The sequence below is a fragment of the Lissotriton helveticus genome, chromosome 10, assembly GCF_964261635.1.
Source record: "Lissotriton helveticus chromosome 10, aLisHel1.1, whole genome shotgun sequence".
Taxonomy (NCBI): domain Eukaryota; kingdom Metazoa; phylum Chordata; class Amphibia; order Caudata; family Salamandridae; genus Lissotriton; species Lissotriton helveticus.
In genome coordinates, this window is record NC_136071.1 from 357650573 (window position 1) to 357674681 (window position 24109).

Below are 24109 nucleotides of genomic sequence, written 5' to 3' on the forward strand. Positions count from 1 at the left end.
TGCTAAATACATATAAGGTCCCAAATGCGAAACCGATACATTGCAAATGCTTCTTTTTAGATCTCCCACTTTCGTTTTCCAAAATGTTGGCAAGTATGTTCCCCTCCGCTGCATGAAAAGGAGAACCTAACTCAAGTGCAGTGGGAGAGGAAGCAGGGGGATCGAGCTGCGCTGATTTTGACTTTCTTTAGGATGCAAAAAAAGCGAGTCTCCCTGTCGCGTGCTAGATAGAGATTGCGTCTCCAGGGTAATTTGCCCTGCGTGTATACAATGACTCGTGGAGAGTATCAACCAGCAGCGCCAGCCGGCTCACGTGCGGCTGTACCACGTTTTCCGGAGTAGCCGGACTATCTCTTCCGGTTTACAATTCAAGAGGCTTCTTCCGGGCATGGAAGGTTTGTTTGGGGATGCGTGGACTTTCTTATTCTGGAGCCGCTCTTTTTATGTTAAGTTTGATTCGAAATCAAATTACAGCAATAATATGTGGGATGTCTGTCGCCGCAAAGTGCGAGTTAAAGTTCACATTTGAGACAATGAACAGGGAGGTTTGTCATGATGGTGTTGGAGGGCTCGGTTTATTGTCTGTGTGCTTGGTGCAGAGTGCTGAAAATAAAAGTAAGTAGGATAGCCGCCCTTGTGTCGCTGCAGCAGGGTTGATGGTGGACAATGGTGCCTTTGCGGGCTTTGTGGTGATGAGGCGGCTGGGGTGTCATCATGTACCAATTAGTTTATGAACCTATTATAGACGAAGTACCGCTATGCACTATTTACATTGAATTGGTAACTATCTATGTGTAGAGTCATATTGTCGGTTGACCCCACGCCGCGAGGGTTCTTTGCAACCTGGTGTGATTTTTCAACCATTATCAGCAATGCTGGGAATTGTAGCCTCAATTGGTTTAGTATCGTCAGCAGGAACTAAACCTCTGAGTGATCACTTTCCCGTTTGCTCAGTAATGTGAGGTTGTTTCCTGTGTACGTTGCCACGTAATCTATGCAATATAGAGGTTGTTGGGGCAGGCACCCTAATCCGAATCCCAACACATTCCCTTACTCCAACCGTAACTTTATTCAAAGCCCCTCCCGTTGTTGTAAGTAATTTGACTTTTAACATTTTTTTTTTATAGTGATCCTATTCTTGAACCTGATTTTTACCTTATCCTTCCTGCAATACTGGCCCTACTCAATGCTTTATAACCCTAATGTTTTCTGGACTCTTTTCCAATGGAACTTTTAAAATCTTTTCATTGAAATGGTTTTATGTGAAATGTATGGATATAATCTAATAGGATCGTGTTTGACAAATAGTTCTTACCGAATGTTTAGACTGCACATACCAAGTACTTTCCACGCTTCATGACCAATTCTTAGTCCTTAAAAATATTCATTTTGGGAATAGAATACATGGTTGTTAAAGAGCCTGTGGGTGCTTTGATCATTAGGGTGGAGGAGAAAGATTGCGCAGGCATAGTTAATGTAAGCAATTGTAGAGTACAGACAGAGCTAGGCAAGAGACATACGTGTTCTTTGTAGTATCGTGGAAGCTGTGATCAGTAAGTTAATTGGATGCTGTTGCCCCATGCAACATTGTGAATAGTTGACTAGGAACATAGTTGTGTGCAGCAGAGGCGAGAACTGGACAAAGTAAAATGTTTCCCAGTGGGCAGCGTTGATCTAGATAGCAGAGTGAAGTTCTCGGTATCAGCAAAGTGTAGGACTGAACAAAGCTCATATGTTTTTCTTTAATTATATCTTACTTTTTTAGTATCCTGAAGTTGAGGGGTTAAAAACCAGATGAGAGAGAAGGAGAAGCATAACACATCCTGCAGCCATAAACGCACATTTCTGGGTTCCTTTAACTACCCCTACCTATTAGCACACATTACTCCAGTATCGACACCCTCTCCAGATCTGGTGCTTCTAAGTTAGGTCAAAGCCCTTTTACTGAAAGATGCCCTTGTACTACATCTACTAATAATTGCTACACTTATATCACACAATCCATCATTTGTCTGATCTCTAGGCACTGATAACGGGTGTTAAATATCATGCTCATTGGTATTCATCTTATCAATCTCAGAAGGATGAAAGGTTGTGTGACCCACCAGATTTCAAACATCTGTCCATCAGAATGCACCTACATCTCTATGATGTGTGTATTAGTTGAATTAGCTAGCATACTAGCTTGTAGATTTGCCTACACTGAAGACAGTTAAGGCTACTGGTTCCACCTGACCTATATTGATAGGAACCTCTGATGTGATCGCCTTTTATTATTTGGGTTGCCCATGCATGCCTTTTCTTGAGAGGTTCCACATTTAGAAACCTTGCTATATTTGTACCTTAACATAAGAAGGAGAGAGTATCGAACATGTTGCACTCCTTCCAATTTTCCGTTTTAGGATGTCTTGGGGAAGGAAAATATTTGGCCAGCTCTTCTGGACTAAACTGGTATATTGGTTGTCAATTAATTAGATGTTCGGTCATGCTTTCTAAGCCCATAGAACAAACTTTTAGGCTCCAAACGCTGATCATGTAGCATGTGCACCTGAAGAAGGGACCTTGTGTGTAGCTTTTCTCAATTAAGAGTGAAGTGGGTAGAGGCAAACTCCTTTCAGCAGTGCTCAGTTTTTAGCATTTATCTCTCTGTGGTCTGAATAGTTGCTACCTGTCCATACCAAAATTTGAAGTTTGATATGGACTGGACAGTGCAATGACAGGGGATATCCGCAGAATCATAGGTGCAAGGAGGAGCTGTCCTCGCGTACCGTCCGGTTTAATATATTTTTTGACAAATTGAGACCCAAACTGAAAGTACTTTGAAGGTACCTCTTTATTGGGCGGTTCCTTGAACCCTTCACTTTTCTATTCCAATGCTGCCTTTCTCTGTCTGTAACAAACACAGCTTATCATGTTTTTTTAATGGATTCAGTTATTGAGGAGTGTTTGTGATCAGTGGAGAGAAAGGTAATATTTTGATACAAGGGAATAGCGAACATCTAAGCAATAAACAATTTAGCTTGGACCTAAAACAATTAGATCAAGTTCTTTTTTTCTTCTTTAATTATTTTGTTGTTTTGTTTCTGCACTTGGCAATGATGAAGTGCTCTTAAAATCGAAAAATACTGTGGCCTTCTCCTCCATGAGTCTTGGCAGCTTCAGAAAGAACTTTGAGGACTGTGCACTCTAAGCTGGAATGTCTGTATATTGTCCCACACCTTATGACTGGGCCCTTTATAATGCTGATTTGGGGCGTTTGAGTAGCTTACAGCCCTAAATACCATAAAAAATGAGTACATTAATGTATTGCTGTTCCTTCCCAATTCAGCCCACAGTATACAACTTATTTAGGGTACGTACATAGAGCCAAGAGGAACCATTACTATATTGCATTAAATAATGGACAGGTCGTATGTGTACAGTGATGTGATAAGGGTTTTCATAGGAAGGAACAGAGCTGCTATTTTTCCCTTAGATGAGTTGTATCAAGAGTATTCCATTGTTAGGTAGATCCATTTTTTGACACTCTCCAGACAGTGCGGCAGAGTTGGATCAGAGGTTTGCTTTCCAATAGGTTTTGCAAGTTAGTTATGCTTGAGAATGTCATTACGTCCTTAGGATATATTATAAGCTAGTTGTACTACATATTTAAATATCCCTTGGGTGTGACCTATACTTGTTATATAACAACATGAAAAGGCAGTTCCTAATGATGCGCTGCTCCTCGGTGATGATGTCAGGGCCCTGGGTTCCCATTACATCACCCTCTGCAGCGTGAGAACCGATTGCTCAATTTAAACCCTCCCTGGAACTGGCGTCCCTCGGCACGCACGGTGTGCTCTGAGAACCACACGAGAACTGCATGGCAGCCGTGACGTGCACGGTCAGATGTGTGCGTCATGCTGAGCCCTGGGCCGCCGAAGGGCATGACTGAGGCGCTCTCAGAGCTACGCGAGTCCCCAGTGCTGGAGTAAGGGGCTGGTGAATGGCAGTCTCGTGGTGAAACAGCAGGAGGAGCTCCAGGGGAGGGTGGAGGTCCACTGGCAGAGCTGGGGGTCTGGAAGTGCGAATGGTAGGTGTGAGACCCATTGCCAGTCTCGGTGTATTTGTAGTGGGGACTGGTGAAGAGCAGAATGGGGTGCACCGACAGAGCTGTGCGAAAGAACTAGACTAGCGGCAGGACACCGAGGGCGATCTATGTTCCAGTGCGTGTGAGATTGGGGCACATCCTATATCCGAGGTGTCTCAGCTCAGGGCAGCTCAATAGAGCTCTCTTATGAGATACTCCGAGATAAACAGCTCTGGGCAACAGAAAACACCCCAGCCCACTTGAGCACAAGATGTCCCCGCAGGCTGCTCTCCCAGGCAGCACGCGTCCAGCTCAAGAGACCCTCACTGCAGGGGGACCTCTTCCTCTACGAGATGCCCACAGTGGGCGAGCTCCCTCCCCTGAGAAGATGCCCACAGCGGAGTCCTATTTCCTCCCTAAATTGTCACAGCGGGGTCCTGTTCCTCCCCTGAGATGCCCTCTGCGGGGAAGCACTTCCCTCATAAGATGCTCACACTGGGGGAGCTCTTCCTCCCCAAGATGCCCTAACTGGGGGACCTCTTACTCCCTGAGATGGCCAAAGTGTGTGTGTGGTGGGAGCGGGGGTGGTGTGTGTTTGTGTGGGGGGGGGGGGGTGTCTATTCCAGTCAGATATGGCCCCAGAGGAGCGTTCCGGCTGCTGAAAACATCTCTTCCCCCCGAAGAGTGCGCCTGCGACCTCAAGTACCACCTCTGGAGCCCTCTTCCTGCCCCAGATGTTCCCAGCGAGCGCTCTCTTTAAAACTAACCCCCCTCCAGATGCTGTACGCATCTCACCCAGATGCACCCACCGGGGCAGTATTCCAGCCTGAGGTACTCTGAAAGAGCGCTTTTCCTGCCCAAGCTTCCAGTGTAGGGGCTTCTCCGGTCCAAAGTCCTGCCAGTGTTGCGCTCTCCTAGCCTGCGATGGTCCGGTGGGGCTCCCTCTTTGAATGCCCCACAGCGGAATACTCCAGTCCGTGTAAACCTGCGACAACTTTGGTAGAGTGCTCTTCCAGTCCGAGTTCCCTCTGTGTGGGGCGCCTTTCAGTTCACCTACCCCAAGAAGACCCTGCTTCTAGTCCGGATACCCCGACCCCAGATGCTGCTGCTGGAGCGCTCTATCCCCCCGTTGGCTTGTCTTGCCTCTGCTCCCCCGATTGTGCCATTTTTCTTGCCTCTGCCCCCCTGATGGTGCTCGTTTTCTTGCCTTCTGCCCCCTAATTGCACTAGTTTTTCTTGCCTCTGCTCCCCTAATTGTGCCATTTTTCTTGCCTCTGCCCCCCTGATTGTGCTATTGGCAATGTAAATGACAATGCCATTTTTTTTTTGTAGGTGGCTCTATGTGTGGGTGGCTCTGTCTGTGTGAGGGTGGCTCTGTGTAGGGTGTAGCTATTGGCATTGTAAATGACAATGCCATTTATTTAACGATTAAGCTATTGGCAATGTAAATGACAATGCCATTTATTGATGATTTTAAAAAAAAGAAATTTCATGAGCAATGCCAATAGCTCTACCTTTAATGATGCCGAGACCTTTGCATTGTAAATGCTTGTTTACTCTTGAAATTGAAACCTTTGGTGTTTTTACCAGGGGATTGAACAGGCAATGGCAAATCCCGTAACTGGTTTTGGCTGATGAGCTATTGCCTTTGGGTGGGTTAAATATTTTACCCAGATTTGTGGACAGTGAATTGAAAGGAGAACCTGATTAAAAAAAACTAAAATGCAAATACAGTTTGGCAGTTGCTGTGTTGTAAGGAGTTGGTATACGGACTGATACGCACAAGTGTGACATTTTAGCAATGTTACGTTTGTGTCCTATTTGTACCATACCTTGGTTGCTGTGTGCTCGTGTGCCTTCTTCATTTGCTGCCACTTTGTAATGATATAGACACAAGTGTGACATGTGTGACATGTAGTGTGTTACGATAATGCGTGTTTTCGTATAATGATGTTCTATATATATATATATATATATATATATTCTATGTGATCAAGGCTACTGTGACGTAGCCGAAACGCGTCATGCTGGCGACAAGGGGTCAATAAACCACCTCTGAATACAATCTATGCGCTGTGGAGTGGTCTGTACCTGTCCTTCTTTGCTGAAAGTGTTGTCGGAGAGAGAAGTGAAGCAGGAGTGAGAATCGGATATATATATATATATATATATATATATATATTACAGCAAGGCGGCTCCCTTTTCCTCCGTTAGGCGCTACTTGATTCTGGTCGCGTTACTCCTGCGGTCGAGCCTGACCGCTATAAATTCAACAGGTTTCCCCAGCAAGGGGAAGATGGAGTCGCAGAAAGAAACAGGCTGTAGGCGTTCTAGAGTGTTGATTTTCTTTTAATCCATTAATCCATCGGGGGTTGTAAAACAATATAGAAACCAACGCGTTTCGACAGCGTCCGCTGTCTTGCTCACGGTCAGTGTACTGTATATATATATATATATATTCACTGAAAAAACCATAGGTTTCAGGAGTTATATAGTTAGGAATTAGCTTTTAAAAAACCTTTGAAATTCACTCAACTATAAGTTTTAGTGGTGTTATAGTTAGCTGGACATTTTACTCCTACAAAACCATTGAAATTGCTCCTATATAGTTAGTTGTACTAACTATATTTCGCGCACCAGCAATCCACTGCTGATGATGTCACATATTAGATCATTCATGACATGGTCAGTGACATCACTGATGACATCTCAAATGACATCATTGATGACATCATCCACGTGACAATCACATACACCTAACTATAACACCACTAAAACTTATAGTTTTTTGAGTGAATTTCAAAGGTTTTTTAAAAGCTAATTCCTAACTATATAACTCCTGAAACCTATGGTTTTTTCAGTGAATTTCAAAGGTTTTTGTAAATGCTAATTCCTAACTATATAAGGCCTGAAACCTATGGTTTTTTCAGTGAATTTCAAAGGTTTTTTAAATGCTAATTCCTAACTATATAAGGCCTGAAACCTATGGTTTTTTCAGTGAATTCGCAAGGTTTTTTAAATGCTAATTCCTAACTATATAAGGCCTGAAACCTATGGTTTTTTCAGTGAATTTCAAAGGTTTTTTAAATGCTAATTCTATTAGCGGATAACGTTTAAATATATTAATATCCTAGTGGGACCACCTGAGCAGCCCTAAGGGGTCAGGGTGTTTCTACCCTGCCCCCTTTTTGTGTTCTACACGTTTGTTTTTCTGCTTTCTTGTGCCTAATTCCTAACTATATAAGGCCTGAAACCTATGTTTTTTTCAGTGAATTTGCAAGGTTTTTTAAATGCTAATTCCTAACTATATAAGGCCTGAAACCTATGTTTTTTTCAGTGAATTTGCAAGGTTTTTTAAATGCTAATTCCTAACTATATAAGGCCTGAAACCTATGGTTTTTTCAGTGAATTTGCAAGGTTTTTTTAAATGCTAATTCCTAACTATATAAGGCCTGAAACCTATGTTTTTTTCAGTGAATTTCAAAGGTTTTTTAAATGCTAATTCCTAACTATATAAGGCCTGAAACCTATGGTTTTTTCAGTGAATTCGCAAGGTTTTTTAAATGCTAATTCCTAACTATATAAGGCCTGAAACCTATGGTTTTTTCAGTGAATTTCAAAGGTTTTTTAAATGCTAATTCCTAACTATAAAAGGCCTGAAACGTATGGTTTTTTCAGTGAATTTCAAAGGTTTTTTAAATGCTAATTCTATTAGCAGATAACGTTTAAATATATTAATATCCTAGTGGGACCACCTGAGCAGCCCTAAGGGGTCAGGGTGTTTCTACCCTGCCCCCTTTTTGTGTTCTACACGTTTGTTTTTCTGCTTTCTTGTGCCTCAGTCTACTAAGACCCAAGATGGATGCCAACACTTCCTGATTAGAAGTGTTGACAGCCAATGAGCATGCAGCTTTCTCGGGAAGGCATGCTGGTTGGCTGTCACTGTCAGTCAACACTAGCACAAGATGGATGCCAACACCTCCTGGTTAGAAGTGTTGACAGCCAATGACCATGCAGCTTTCTCGGGAAAGCATACTGATTGGCTGCCACTGTCTGTCAACACTCAAAACCAGGAAGTGTTGGCAGCTATCTTGTGCCTTGTTAGAACCAAGGCACAAGAAAGCAGTGAAACAAAGGTGTAAAACTCGCAAAGGGGCCAGAGTAGAAGCACCCTGACCCCCTAGGCCTGCTCAGGGGGTCCCACAAGGATCCCCAAGGCAAAAAAAAAAAAAAAAAAAAAAAAATTTTAAGTCGCGGGGTACGCGTACCGTGCGCGTACCCCGCAACTTTAAAAAAAATATATATATTTGCCTTGGGGGTCCTTGTGGGACCCCCTGAGCAGGTCTAGGGGGCCAGGGTGCTTCTACCCTGCCCCCTTTTTGAGTTCTACACATTTGTTTTTCTGCTTTCCTGTACCTCACTCTACCGAGGCACAAGATGGCTGCCCACAATTTCTGTTTTAGAGTGTTGACAGACAGTGGCAGCCAATCAGCATGCAGCTCGTGCACGTAGGGGTACGCGTACGGTACGCGTACGTGCGCGTATGGTAAGCGTACCGTAAGTGTACGGGTGAGCTCACGGGTGAGCTGCCATAGATATATATATATTTTTTTAGCCTAAATTACTCAAAATCCACTGGAGCACATATCTTGAGACATAGCAAAGGCACATCGGGCTACCAGTCCCTACAATTTTGCCAAGTTTAGTGGAAAACCATTCAGCCGTTCGGGCTAAAAGTGAGTCCAACCGCCCTATGGAAATTAACATGGGGAAAACACGTTTTGGGACCCCCCTTTTATCTCTACCCCCGCTTGACGAATCCCCCCAAACTTTCAGGGAAGGACCGGAGTGCCGCGAGGCAAAGTTAAGGAAAATTTCAGGAAGATTCCTCAACCGGCACCAAAGTTATTCCCAATAGAATGTTGCGATTTCCCTATGGAAAACAATCCTAACTATATATACCTCCTGGCTATCGCCAGTAGGTAATATATATATATATATATATATATTTTATGGTCCAGTGGAAGGCTAGTGAAGCCGAAATGCGTAGGCCGTCCGATTTTGCACGAAATTTTGCACATGGTGTGTAAAAACAAATAAAAGAACTGTGAAAAAGCTTACCTGCTGCTGTGCCGTGACTTCTGCCGGTGGGGAACCAGAGGGCAAGGAGATTCGAAGCTATATACATATATATATATATATATATATATTGCTTTCTTCGTCATGTGTGTTGGATGGTTTGTCGTGCATTTGGAGCGCTTGTGGTTGACCAAGAATAGCTGTTTTTTTCATGGCAATATCTAATATTTTTTCTGAATAGCCCCTGTCCAGGAACCTATTCTTGCTCTTCAATTGGGCTATCCTGCACTCATTGTCATCGCTGCATACTCTACGGATACGTAGCATCTCCCAATAGGGGATGCTATTAATCAAATGGGCAGGATGATGACTTGTAGCATGTAAAATTGTGTTTCCAGCCGTTACTTTTCTATGTAACTTTGTTTCCACCATATTTTCTGAGATGTAAACTTCTACATCTAAATAAAATTAATAGTTTCTCTGCTCATTTGTGCTGTAAACCCTAGATTAAAATTGTTACAGTTAATACTCTTCACAAATCTTTGAGCACTTTCTTCTGTTCCCCTCCAGATCAAAAAAATGTCATCAATAAATCTGTACCAACATAAAACCTGACTTTTGAAAATTTCCAAATATTCTGTTCTTAGGACCTGTTCCTCCCAGTATCCCATATGGAGGCACGCATAACTGGGAGAAAAACAGGCCCCCATGGCTACACACCTGATTTGATTAAAAATCTGGTTATTAAATAGAAAGAAATTATTTTCAAGACCGGTTAAAATCATGGTAGATAACATTTTGTTGTGCAGATGCATGACCTCAGATCTTGTGTTCAGATAATATTCCATACTGGTATACAGTGTTGTGACATCCAAAGTTATCAATAGTCAGCTTTCCACTTTACTCCACTCAATTTTCTCAAAAAGTCACTTGTGTCCTTTATGTGCGACGGGAGGCTTTTAACGTGGTTCTGTAGAAAGAAGTCTACATAGCGCGATGTGTTCTCCAGCAAACCACCGCAGGCCGATATGATGGGCCTACCAGGAGGCTTGGTAATGCATTTGTGAACTTTTGGGATAAAATAAATAGCTAGAATTTTCGGGTGGTAATTTTTCAAAAATTTAAATTCATCCTTGGAAAGTAAACCTGCTGACTTCTATGCTACAAGTTTTCCATAGAATTCATTGCGTGCTGTGTTAACTTGTTGTGGGTTACTTCGTTTATAGCAATCTCTGTTGTTCAGTTGGTTCAGTGCTTCCTCCATATACATTTCCTATGGCTACAGTACGATGTTACCCCCTTTATCAGACTGGCGAATAATAATCTTTTTTTGGGCTTGTAATTTCTTCACCAGTTTGTGATACTCATTATTTTGCTTGTTAAATTTCCTCGCTGAGTGTGTTGTTTTATAATAGAACAATTTTAATTCCCTTGTGACCTTTTCATTAAACAGGTCTAAATTGTCTCTCAGCATAATGGGGCAAAATGTTGATTTGGGCTTGAATGGGGTACGTACACTTTCTCTTGTTTCTAGTTCCACATGCTGGGATATTTGCATGCTCGTATTGCTTTCAGCATGCAGTTCCTCCAAATCACTAAGTAACATTCCATCCTGTGTTGATAGTTCATTGAGATTGTCCCTAGTTGGTATTTGTGCAGCCGCTTGAATTTCTATGTTGGCCCCTCGCATTGTGTGGTATTTGCACAGCTTAAGTTTACGCACAAACTTGTATACATCAATTCTTGTGTTAGCATAATCAAAATTCGCCTGTGGGCTGTACGATAATCCAAGTGACAAAGTTCTTGTTTCATCATTGCTAAGCTCTATATCTGTCAGATTAATTATTGTGCTTGAATCGGCATCACTCGCCGTTATCTGCGTTGCCACTTTTTAGGTTTTGCCTGGCGAAAAGATGCGCTCTGCGCATCTTTTTCGCGCAGGCGAAATCCTGATGAGAACTGTAGTGTGGCTTTGGGTCGGCCCTCGTCATTCATTGGCTGGCTCCATAAATGGAGCCTAGCCATTGGACGAGGGGCCTGTCCGTCAATGCCGGACCAGATTCGGGGGCGTTCCCGAGATTCTTTGGCTTTTGCCGACGTCACGCTACGTCAGCCGAAAGCCGATTATCGGGAACGCCCCTGAATCTGCAGGCGCAGTAAATCCCTCTAAATATCTGCAGCACTGTAAGATCTGGAAAGGACGCCCGGAGATAGACTTCAACCACGGAGAGTCTGCAGCGCACTGAGACGACCCGCGAGTTTCCCTTCTGACGGGGAATGCTGTGTTTTAACCCCGTGGTTGGGTTCGTCTCTTCGTGGGTCCTCTTCTGTGGTGGATGAACAGCGGCGCTCATGTCCTAATCGGTAAGTGCAGGTTCCCATAGAGCAGGGCTGCTGTATATGTTACCCACAGAGGTGTATCTGCTTTCAGTTTCATTGGCTGAAGCCCCCACACCTGAGATGCAGAAACAGAAGAAACCGACCCTTCTCTCTCTATTTATGGGATTAAAGTTCCCAGTCTATCCAGGACCTCCGTGGAGTGAGTAATTTGTTTCACATCCTAATTTAAACTAGATAACCAGTTCTTACATTGACATCGCATTTCCAGCCTTGGAATACAACTCTTTTAACAGCGCAGAGTATACAGGTCATGCGATTGTTTTTCGTGTTTCTAGCAGTAGATTGTAAGGTGTCACAAAGCACACTACGCGAAACTGCGGCTGTCTGCAAGGTTTAACCTGCTTCCGTTATGGGGGCAGTTAAAGTGTTGCAAGCGACAGCAAAACGCATCCAATAATGAAGTGTGTTTCCTGAAGACAGCCGTGGCAGCCATGATTTACTTCCTGAGTTAGGTACTGTGGGCGGTGTTATTCGTTTGCAGTTGTCTATGTGAAGAAACGATCTGCTTCTGCTGAGGATCACCGGTGAAAATCAACCTGCGTGGAGCCGGGACACTGAGCATCCTATCCTTGCCCCACTTCTTCCTCTACCGGTTTGCCACCAGCGGACCGGGCCTCCATCATTGATGGACGCCAAAGCTCCGCTTTGCAGATTTGCTGCCCTGTCTCCGGTGTCGATGAGAGACGGAACAAGCTGTGCGGGCCAAGAACCTGCGCCAGAAACACGAGCGAGTTCAAAGCGAATGAAACAAAGAGACACCTGATGTCTTCTAACCAGTGGCACAGGGGACCGGGCGAGCAGCGCACACCAAGGCTTGGCGACACAAGAGAAGGAACTCAGAGAAAGGATTCCTCATCCCAGCGCGACCTGTGGCAGCTGAGCCCTGCGGGTGGTGGCGCATGAGTACAAGAGTAGAGACGACTGACTGCATAGGTCACAAAGCGTCCCCCAGTGGGATATGGCTGGCGTACAATCCTGAGGTGTTCAGCAGCTGACGCGGTGTACGATCCAATCAAACACATTCATTTTCATTCCTGTGCTGAGCCCGGGTAGAAAATAACATTCTGGGGAACTTTACGGCTGTAGTAGCACTGATTTGCTCACACTTGCAACGTCTTAAAACTAACCTGCGACGGCTGAAGCGGCCTCCAATCAGAACAGCGGCCTCGTTTTTAATGTCACAGGAGTTCATTGAGAATAAGGGACCAGGTGACCCCTTGGCTCAGCACTGCTGAGGGGCGGTGAGGGGAGCCCCTGGGTATAATTCACCTAAGGAGCCGAGCCGGGCTTCACCGTTGAATCAGCAGCAACTCCTGAAAGATGGAGACCGGCCCTGTCCGCCTCCACCACAGGTCCCTAAACTCTGGGTACTAGGGCACAAGGCCACGCGCCTTTTATGCCCATTCAGGGCATACAATGAATCCATTTAACCTGAAAGTTCTCGGAGTTAGTGCATTATTTTGAGACAGAATGGCTTGAGACAGAAAGAGGCAAGCATTGCTCACGGTTTCAAAGCTGAACTGTCTGGAAACTGAGAGAAATATCGGGTTAAATCAATCCATTTTACTCTCTGCAGGTGCGTAAAACAAGCATATGCAAAGACCACTATGATACGATTCCTGCGCTTTATGCCAGCGGGACATCCCAGGCACCGGAGCGAGTCCTGTACATTAGATTGCGAGTGGAATCGGTGGCCCTCATGTCACTCTAAAGTCCACCAGTGACCAGGGGGGAGTGAACCGGTCTTGCTGCCGCCCACACTCTGCGTGTTAGCACTGGACGTTCACAGCAGAGCACTGGCCTCAGCAGATGATGCTACCTGTGGAGCAGGGGGCTGATGCGCGCGCGCGCCGCCCTCTGACGCAGAGTTGTGTTCATACCCGCCCTGGTAGTGTACTTGGGCTGGGTACATATGGCGCGTGCACCCGGGTTCACGGGTTCACTTGCACGGAGTCGTTTTGTTGAAGCATCTTTTTGTGACGCAATGTGTTCGCATACCTTTGAGATGTTTTTACAGTAAATATCTTTGATCTGATTTTTTTTTGTAAAAAGCTATCAATTGACCACTTCTGATGTGCCAAGAATGTTGAGGCTCACACTTCCCCGGAAGGGGGGTTAGGGGGGGGTGGGGGTGCTTTGTTCTCTCACTGATCTGACCCGGTTGCTAGGGTCATAGGACTGCACCTTATAAATTAGTCCAGTCGTCCCCACGGAGCTTTCCTTGTGAGCATGGAACACATCCTCTCTCTTTATCTCCTTCGGTTCTATTTCTCATTTCTATCCCTCCACTTCTCTATTTTATGACGTTTTCTTTCACCCCTTGTTTCACTCTCAGCCTTTTCTTTTCTTCCCTTCTTGTTCTTTTTTCACAGTCTCCTCCTTTGTCACGCCATAATTTCTCTGTTCCCCGTTTTCTCATTCTAGCCTTTTTTCTTCCTTCCTCTGTTCTCTTTGTTTTCTTTCCCTCCCTTTCCTTTCTTCCTGCCTCATTTCCTTGCTCCAATTTGCACCTCCTTCCTTCCCGTCCTTTGTTCTTCACTTGTTGTATCCGTTTCTTCGAGCCGCTGTAGGGTTGCCTCTCTTGTCCCTTCTTCTTTTCACTCTTCTTGTCTCTTTTTTTCTTTCCTTGCATTCTTTTCTGTGCACATTTTCTTTATTTCTCTTTCTATTTCCTCTCCTCTTCATCTGTTCTTTCTTCTCCACCTCCCGTAACCTTAAGTTCCAGCCTGCCTCTCGCTTCTCTTCCCCTCTCTTCACTGACTTATTTATGTCCTTATGTTCCTGTCTCTCAACTCTTTCTTTCTACCCTTTCTCCTTCTAACCTGTCTTCTGCGCTCTCACCCTCCCTGTATCTTTCTCTCACTCACCTTCCTTCCCTCCCTTTTCCCTCACTCGTCAGTCCAGCCTGCCCTCTGTCCCCCCTTCCTGACCTCTCCTCCTCTCTGTATCTCTCTCTCCTTCCCTCCCTGCCCCTCTCCGGTTTATCCCACCTTCCTTTCTATCCTGTCCTCGCTCGGCTCCCCCACCCCTTCCCCGCACACTCGGATGATGTCATCATTAAACTGTCTATCCACAGGCTCCCGGCTTCCTCTGAACCCCCCTGAGAAGCCTTCTGGCCCTGGGCATGCTCTCGGTGAAGGCTGCAAGTTGCCAGGGTTACTGCAGACCAAACCTCAGCTTTTATTGGGGGTGGAGGTGGGGGGGGGGGGGACCTGGGGGCGGAGTTAAGATATGCACTAAAGCGGAGGGCTGGAAATAGAGAGGTGAGAGAAGTGACTGGGGGGTATAGCTGATCATCAAAAGGTTAAAGTGAGACACTGGCCGCGTTCACAGACCGCAGCAACAGACCCACCACAGACCGTATCGCCAGTGAAGGCACAGACCGCATCGAACAACGCACACAGACCGCATTCCACATGGAACAAAGACCCCGCCTCGAAGAGGATACAGACCACCCCAGACGCGAGCCCAAAGGGCATATAAACACCCCCCCCTACACAGGGGCGGCTGGTGACATTTGAAAGTGGTGAGGCGTAAACTAATTTGCATATTGCAGCGAGCGCAGCGAGCGAGCCCGAACCACCTTGCATCCATCCATACATCCATCCACCCACCCACCCATCCATCCACCAATTCTGCATCCATCCTGCATCCATCATTCATTCATGCATCCATCCATCCACCCACCCACCCATCCACCATTCCTGCATCCATTCCTGCATCCATTCATGCATCCACCCATCCATCCATCCTGCATCCATCATTCATTCATGCACCCATCCATCCACCATGCATCCATCCTGCATCCATCATTCGTTCATCCACCCATCCTGCATCCATCATTCATTCATGCATCCACCCATCCATTCATCCACACATCATTCATCCTGCATCCATTCATGTGTCCACCCATCCACCCATCCTGCATCCATCATTCATTCATGCATCAACCCATCCATTCATCCACCCATCATTCATCCATCATCCATCCATCCATCCACCCATCCTGCATCCATCATTCATTCATGCACCCATCCATCCACCCTGCATCCATCCTGCATCCATCATTCATTCATCTACCCATCCACCCATCCTGCATCCATCATTCATTCATGCATCCACCCATCCATTCATCCACCCATCATTCATCCTGCATCCATTCATGCATCCACCCATCCTGCATCCATCATTCATGTATTTTTATGACCATATAACTTGCACACAGCTTGTCAGTGTTTAATACCAGTCTCGAACCTTGTACTCCAGCACCAATGATACATGATTAATATTAATTGTTTTTAAAAACATGTATTTGTTCGACACCAATTTCACACCTTAGTCGGAACATCATTTTTATTTGTTTTTTAAAGTATCTATTTATTTACCACCAAAGTAAGTCATGTATACATTTTTATGGTTTGATAAGATGCTCGAACCTGGTTTCCCAGCACCAAAGTCGGCCGTGCTATCCGTCAGGGGTTATGTAACCGGGCTATGTAGTGACCAGCCAATCCTGCACCAGGATTGGCTGGGGGGGCACCATGACTCGTCGCCCTGTGTAACCCCGGGGGCTGCGGCCCGCCCCCTGGTCCTCTCTCTAAGGGGGAATTCACAAGAAAACGATCAGCGCATGCGCGGGCATGTTTGTGCCCAAAAATACACTTGCGCAGCTGCAGCAGCCCGATCCTCCCCCCCCCCCCCCTTCCCTTGCGCACTCCGGGAAGGTCGGGTGTCTCCCGGTTTCCCGGCCGGCAGATAACGCGATTTTTTAAAATAATTGTGTTTTGCTTCTAGTAACGACGTAGTGGGTCCATGGGGCTTAGTGGGGCTTCGCCCCTACGCCCCAATGGACGCACCGCGCCTGCCCCTACACCGCTGGTACACAGACGGGTCCACCTTTAGACAACATACCACACCCACCTATCCTCTTCTGACCTCCATGCGGGCACAATGACCCCGAGTGGCTTCAGCAGAAGTAACCAACCGCATCTCTGGGCAGTACAGCTCAGACCAGATCCCTATCCATCCACACACCTGGCAGCCTTACTTCGGCCCATCCGTTAGGCAATGCTATACAGCCCAAGTCTTCAGCCCGGGTTGACATCTGAGAGAAGTCTTAGCAGTCCAGATGCAGTTCACCCAGGGCTCTGGGCCACCGGGAAATGATTCAATTTAAGTCAGAATACCTACAAAACTAAGAATTCAACAGCTGCCGTCGCAACTCTGTGCTTGATCACTGGAGGTGACGAGCGATACTGGGCACAAGTCAAAGGGTCTCCTACCTATACCAACTGACCAAGTTGCAAGCATACACCGCGATTCAGCCAACAACTGTCCAATTCAGTCTCTGGCCTGCACACACCTTTTGTGTTCCTCTGTACACCAGAACACCACCACCCAACCAAAACAAATCACACACGCTCTACCACATCACCACTATCTCAATTCACTTACCCAACGTAAGCCACACGACAGCCTCCTCGTTGAGCCACCACGTCACCCTCATCATGCTTGTGTATCCTCACAGCTCACCAACCTCACACATCATTCCTTCCACAATACCACTGACTCAGACTTATATGTGGCTATCACCCCCTCAGGAGTATCATTACACCTACAAACTCCAACGCTCAAGGTCTCTCAGTCCTGCATCTTTATATATCACATTACCAAGGTGCCTCTCATTCTGTCTAATGAACGCCAGATCTACATGCAGCACTATAATGGCCAAATTGATTCCTGCGCTTGCATTAGGATGCCCTGTTTCTGTGCGATGCCAGATTTTTTTTATTGTGCTTTAATCGTGGGGCTGAGAGTCAGCTGAGCACAAGCATGTGTTCGTGTCAACTCTAGATTTAGTCAGAGCATGAAGGTCCGTTACGATAAGGGGGCTCTCAGTGTGTGGGGGGGCTCTCAGTGTGTGGGGGAGGCTCGCAGTGTGTGGAGAAGGCTCGCAGTGTGTGGAGGGAGCTCGCAGTGTGTGTGGGGGGCTCGCAGTGTGTGGGGGGCTCGCAGTGTGTGGGGGGCTCTGTGTGGGTGTGTGTTGGGGGGCTCTCTGTAGGTGTTTGTGGGTGTCATTTGCGAAAGATAAAGCTAGTGGCATTGCAAATGACAATGCCATTTATTTATGTAAAAAAAAACATAAATAAAAATAATGTCAAGAGCATTGCCAATAGCTCAAACTTTAACAAAGGCAAAACCATTGCATTGTAAATGCTTGTTGTTCATCTTTTTCTTGTTGTTTGGCTTTGCGTTTGATGCAGCATGTTTTTGATTCCTGTTCTTGCTGTGTTTGCATTTCGCACATTTGACCCGAGGGTTTGACGCCTGTCCTGGCGCAGGTAGTAGACTTCCTGCGCCAGGGATCGTTTTGGAAAGCCCATTGCTCTTGATGATCTCGCTTGGTCGGTCTCAGACTCACTGTCAACAGCAGAACTAAGATCGGATGCAGAGGATTGCAGGGCGGGATTGCCGCTGGTAGTAGGTTGTTGGCCTCTCACCGGGATTGTAATGCTGGTTGTTTTCACATCATCAAACTTTCTGGCGAATGTGAACTCCCGTCCATGTTCAGAGTCGCATTTATCCCGGTAAAATTTGAAAGTTTTCCTCTCTTTTATTATTTCCTCTTCTTTTTTGTAATCTGACAAGCATTTCATTTCAATTTTTTGATATTATTTCCGTTTGTTCTAGTTTAGCAATTTCATCATTAGTTTCATCAATATTACTTTGTAGAGTTAATCGGTCACTTTCGGCATATTTAACCAAAATTTCTAACAGGCGTCATGAAGAATCTAGATTGGTTTCAGCCCACTCAGCTAGCATTCGGGGGTCCGGGTTTTCATAACTCGGGGCTAACATTTTTCGTAATCCCCTCGGGACTCTTCCGACTTCCAAATAGGGAGAAGTGATTTATGCTCCCACCATTTTGATTGCTCCAATCTCATGAGTTTCTTTAATTTCTTAAACATTTCCTTTACGCTTTGGTTGGCTGTGGGGGCTGGGTTCGAGTTCAATGCCATTATTGTTTCCCCACTGGGAAAGTCACTAAACATGTCGGTGGCCGCCGCTGACATGATGCAAATATGTCGGCAGATCTTTTTTAGAACTTAACTATTAAGCCACTTGTTAAATAACTGTGCTTAAATTAAGGCACTCTCCTTCTCCAAACATTTGGCGTTTCCCTACCTTGGTTGATAATTTCGGCACCACACGTATCCTCGGATACGGGTTTCGTCCTTTAATCCACCTGTAGGATTGGGGAATATTCAAACAGCGCTCAAAAGTAACATTTGGCAAGCTTTCGGCTGGCAAAAAAACTACGTTCCATAATTGTAATTTGCAAAATGAAGTACATGTCCAGTTTTATTAAGTTTGCTTACGATTGTCTGATTTGGCTGTGCTATGTTTTTTTTAATACCTACAGTTGCAACAACTGATCTATCTATTGTCTTTTTATACTGTCCTCCTTCGGTGAATGTTTGTTACCGTCTTTTTCAGTTCTTCTGTTTTGTATCCAAACATAATGTAATCAACATATCTCGTATAGCACACACGCTACTATTTTAAAAGTCAACACTGTTAAAATGGAAGCATTTAATTCTGGCTATTCATCTGGAGTCGGAGGGGATTGGTTTTGACGCAACAGCTGTTTTCTCGCGATTATTAATATTTTTGTTTACACTTTTCAGAGGTTAGTCACCAACAGATGCTTTATAAACTAGTCCGGTTCCAGCCACTTTGTCTAATTTACTTAACTGTTTTCCCGAATACCCTTTCCAAGCTGACTGTTGTTAATGTGTTTTACAGCAGCGGATTTTGCTTTTGTTTGAATAGCAGTACAGTGTTGTGTTTTGCACCGGGTGTTGACTTTCAGAGCTTTGGCTTGTTTTTCTTCCAGAGCAGACACAGCTTTTTTATACTTGTGTTTCTGTGCAATCTTGATATGTCAAAGTGCTATTTCCTTCTCATACTGTCCACCAAATCTAGCTTCTAACACTCCCTACAATGCTAGCTCCTCTATTCTACGCACCAGTGGCATAACAAAACTTGAGCCCCCCCCCAGCAAAATACATGCAGGGGGAGGGGACTCAATCCCGAAGCTCTGAGGCCAGGGGCCACTCAGTGATAGAGGGAGCCTACGTGGCTCTGCTCCACCTGTGTTGTGGGGCTTTCATATGCCACTGCTGTGCACTAGCTTTGATTCCTTACACTGCATCAGTGGCTACCTCCTACGTGGCCTGTCAATGTGTACGCCTCCTGGTGTGCACAAGCGATTGCTCTTCACAATCCACAGCAGGTCGAGCTTCCTACGATGATGGCTAATGTGAGCTTCTCAGACAGCATACCAATGCTTGCTCCTAGTGTGGTCCATCAATACCATCTTTTCTAACTGTCCATCCGTGCTACCTTGTCACACGGATCACAATTGCCTGCTTATTGTATTGCCTTCTATGCAGTCTCTTTACATGGTGCCTGTTACTTAGTTGTGACTACCAGTTCCTTCTTCTCCCACTTCTAGATGGTGCTCCCTTCTCACACTGATGAACTTTATTTCCTCCTTACACTGCCAGCCAGAGTTAACTCCTCACACTGTTTGTCACTGCCACCTCTCCACACTGCCAGCCAGTGCTGCCTTCACACACGTCTGAGTAGTTTTACCCCTCTGCTGCCTTCCCAACCTACTAGGGCGGTGCTAGCTTTCCATTCATTCTCTCTCCCTCTCCTGTAGCAACTGTTTTGACCCATCGCCTGTTTTGTGCCCACCATTCTCAGTGCTGCACTTACTACCATTCGCCAGGTAGAGCAATGGCAGGGAGGGGGGTATCAGATGAGTGGGCCTCAAAGGCCCTGGACAATTCACTGTGTCCCTCTTGTCAATGTGTCTAAGGAGGATAAACTTTCGTGTGAAGGAACTAGTGCGGAGCAGGCCAGACCTTCATTCATAGCTCTGTAGTGACCTGTAGAATTAGCCACAAATGATGAGAGGCGAAGGCGATGCATGAATGAGGAGAATTTATTAAAATTCAGTAAAACATCATGGACCCCAGCCACAGCTGACAGGCATAAACAAACCGCCACGCCGATCCGCCGGCACTCGCCTTGGAACACTGTCCATGGTGACATTCGGAATGATGTCACCACAGCGCTTTCCAAGGTGACAGCGGGGGCAGGGGTGACCCATGCGGTAGCCTTCCTGCAGTAATGGAAGATACCACACATCCCCCTTCTCTACAAAACTTCAAGAACATGTGATTGTGAAAACAAAAAAACAAGAATGGTAGAAATCTACATGGTGACATACTGCTCTGGGTGTTTAGGGCGACTAACCACCTGTTGGCTACTTCTGCGTGGAGCATGGGATACTCCACTGCGCACTCTCGCAGGCAGGTTGTCCCCCCTCTGTGTCGGCTCTTCCCTCCTGGCCTCATCACTTCTGTTCCCGGGGGGAAAGTGGTACCTTACAACTCTTCCCAGGTTCCATATCTTTCCCTCCTGGGTTTTTACAGCATTTCCTCCATTTGTCTCTAAAAAGTGTAACATAATGCAGGGAATACCTCAGGGCTCAGCGCTCAGCCCAACACTCTTTAATCTATATGTTCAACCACTAGCTGAGGTCGCCAAAAGGTGGGACCTTTCCATCGTGTCATACGCTGACGATACTCAGCTGGTGGTAACATTGAGTGATGACAACGGAGCAGGAGCACTGAATTTTAAACATGGCCTCACTGCAGTGTGGCTGACGGCCAATTACTTACAACTTAACGCCGACAAAACGGAGGTGTTAATAGTAGGAAAAAATACCAAAGCCTGGGGAAAGGACTGGTGGCCCGATACTCTTGGCTCCCCCCCTGACCCCAATACAGAGGTAAAAAACCTGGGGGTGTGGTTTGACTCAACCTTGAGTTTTGTTAGCCACACAAAAAAAGTAGCTGCCATAAGCTTTGGTATCCTGCGTAATTTACGACCTATATTAAAATTCTTCGACCCCTCCACACGTCAGGTAATCATCCAAGCCACAATCCTTTCCCGCTTAGACTATGCTAACTCCTTACTCCTGGGAGCCAATCAAGCGGAAAAAAAACGTTTGCAGCGCGTCCAAAACGCGGCAGCGCGGGCCCTAACAGGGCTTCCCCGGTTCGAGTCTGTAACCAAGACCTTGGCAAAACTGCACTGGTTACCGGTGGAAAAGAGAATCAATTTCAAGGCCCTGTGCTTGGCCTTTAACATTTTAAAAAAATCTCTACCTCCCATGCTATGTCATCTCATGACGCAGTACACTCCGAATAGAGCTCTCAGATCAGAAGGAAAAAATCTGGTCATAATTCCCCGTGTCAGACTCGCCCGCACTGGAGGACGTTCCTTTCAATACATGGCTGCCAAACTATGGAACGCACTACCTTTGTGGATCCGTAGTATAAATGACCTTCTTACCTTCAGAAAGGCATTAAAGACCCACCTGTTCTGCTAAGTTGACCTGATAGCCTGTCTGTATGTTGTGCACTCTCCTGTCTAGTCCAGCGCCGGGACGCCCCTTCGCTGGGGCAGCCGCCGCGCTATATAAGCAGATGTAACATAACGTAGCATAACAACATTTCTGAACAATTTTACAATCCTTGTAGGTTTGGAAAACTCAGACCAACTTGCCCTGCCTGTAGGTGCTCTGATTTTTATAGTGTCTCCTACTTTGAACCCTACCTCTTTCACAGAGTGTAGTCTGTCAAATCTGTCTTTTCTCTCTAACATGGCTTTGCGCTGCCTGTCCAACCCTTGTAATTCCCTAGCGTGCCCCGTCCACCCCTTCTGCCACCCCATCCTACCCGGTAAAAGTCTCGTGTTTGGCCTTCTAGCTCTGAGTAGTTCGAAAGGGGTGACTCCCGTAGTCTGGTGAAAGGTCAGGCGGTAAGCTTCTAGATGTTTTCCCATCTCCTCTTTCCAATTCAATACATTGGTTCTTGCAAGTTGGATGCTCTCCTTGAGAGTTTTATTGAATCGTTCGACCAGTCCATTGGTCTCGGGGTGGTACAATGCGCAGCGTTTGTGCTCAATCCCATTGCTTTCGAGGAAGTCCCCCATTTCTTTTGAGCATAGCTGTACCCCATTGTCCGTCAGGAGACTACTGGGCAGACCTTCCCTGAGGAATAGTTCTTGCAGGAACTCAATGACCACTTTGGTGGTGATCTCTGACACAATCTTCACCTCTGGCCACCTAGAATACAGGTCTACGAGCACTAAGATATAGGGAGTGCGAATCTCACCTGCCAGTGGCCCTATTATGTCCAATGCCACTTCTTCCCAAGGCCCTACTGGTGGTGGTCTGCATAGCATGGGAGGTGTGCGTTGTTTCAGGACCTTATCGCTTGCGGTGCATGGTATACAGTCCCTGACTTTTCTCTCTATCACATTGTGGTATTGGGTTTCAACAGACCTACATACTCTGCAAAAACTCTCGATACCTTAGAATGGAAGTTGGCACGGAAACTGAAAATGCAAAAGACAAGTTTATTAAGACCCCATGGGGTGGTGGTACAATCCTACAGCACCCTTCGGCAATGCAAGAAGTATCACACCGAACATCGGTGCGTGGCTTCTTTTATACAGTTTAACAAGATGTTGAAAAGTAGGCGGTATACACTTTACACAATTTAGGTACATATAAGGGCATTTTTGAAACACAGCCAACTTGTGGGAGGAGTTTAGCACCACTGGTCAGTTTGGAGAACATTCCTAAGCAGTGACCGATCATTAACCTTGAAGGCTCAAATACGCATGCGCAAGCTTGACCATTACTAAAAATAGCCAGTTGCTGGGCAGACTAAATGGTCATCGGGAGAGAGAAAGGACAAAAAGGCATGCTGACCACGAGGCTGCGCATTCACAGGAAATGGAAGCCAGGAATACAAAATGGCCTCCGGAATATAGTCATGTTAATAGAGAGGAAAGTTTGTGTAGCTGAAGCAAATGCTAACCCGATCGCTGCCAAATTACGACAGACGGCCCTTTTAGCATTTAGCTGAAGCTACCTCATATCTGAAATAATCAGGATATTCATCATCAATGTTAATTAGCATTATGTTCGTTATTTCTTTGCTAATCATTTGCTTATTTTTGGCAATAGCTCGTTCAGACGGAATGCAAGCAGTGATACATACAGAGCATAGTGTAGGGCCACATTGGATACATAAACATAGGAAGAAGAGTATTCCAATAAAAATACAGAGAATAGTCAATAGTTTCCAACCCCAGGTACTAAGCAAAGTCCAGAACCAATTTGAAAATGTCCATGTACCATTTTCAGGGTGGATTTCAGCAGCAATTTTATGTAATTTAGAAATAGCATCATATACAGAAGGCGAATTATCTGGGACGTATACACAGCAACTACTACCAATAATGCGACATGCACCCCCACGATCAGCTAATACTACATCTAGACCCATCCTGTTCTGGAGCGTTACAATTCTAGTAATCTGGAGTTCCTCAGTTAAGTTCCCTAAAGCAGAGGCAGTTTCGTTAGCAACAGCTTCCACAACACGCGTTAGCCGTCTTATTTTTCTACTGTTT

At 45.7% G+C, this 24109-nt stretch overlaps 1 protein-coding gene across 2 annotated transcripts in view; it reads left to right on the plus strand.

Moving 5' to 3' along the window:
• The first annotated feature begins 294 nt into the window (after positions 1-294).
• The window catches only part of LOC144783827 (zinc finger BED domain-containing protein 6-like), a 43040-nt gene continuing 19225 nt past the window's right edge, over positions 295-24109 (plus strand). The window contains exon 1 of one of the 2 annotated variants that reach the window (XM_078662576.1): positions 295-395. The gene's annotated coding sequence lies outside the window, so the exon portion shown is untranslated. Of the gene's footprint in view, positions 446-24109 lie in introns of both variants that reach the window. The other variant, XM_078662577.1, reaches the window with a different exon arrangement.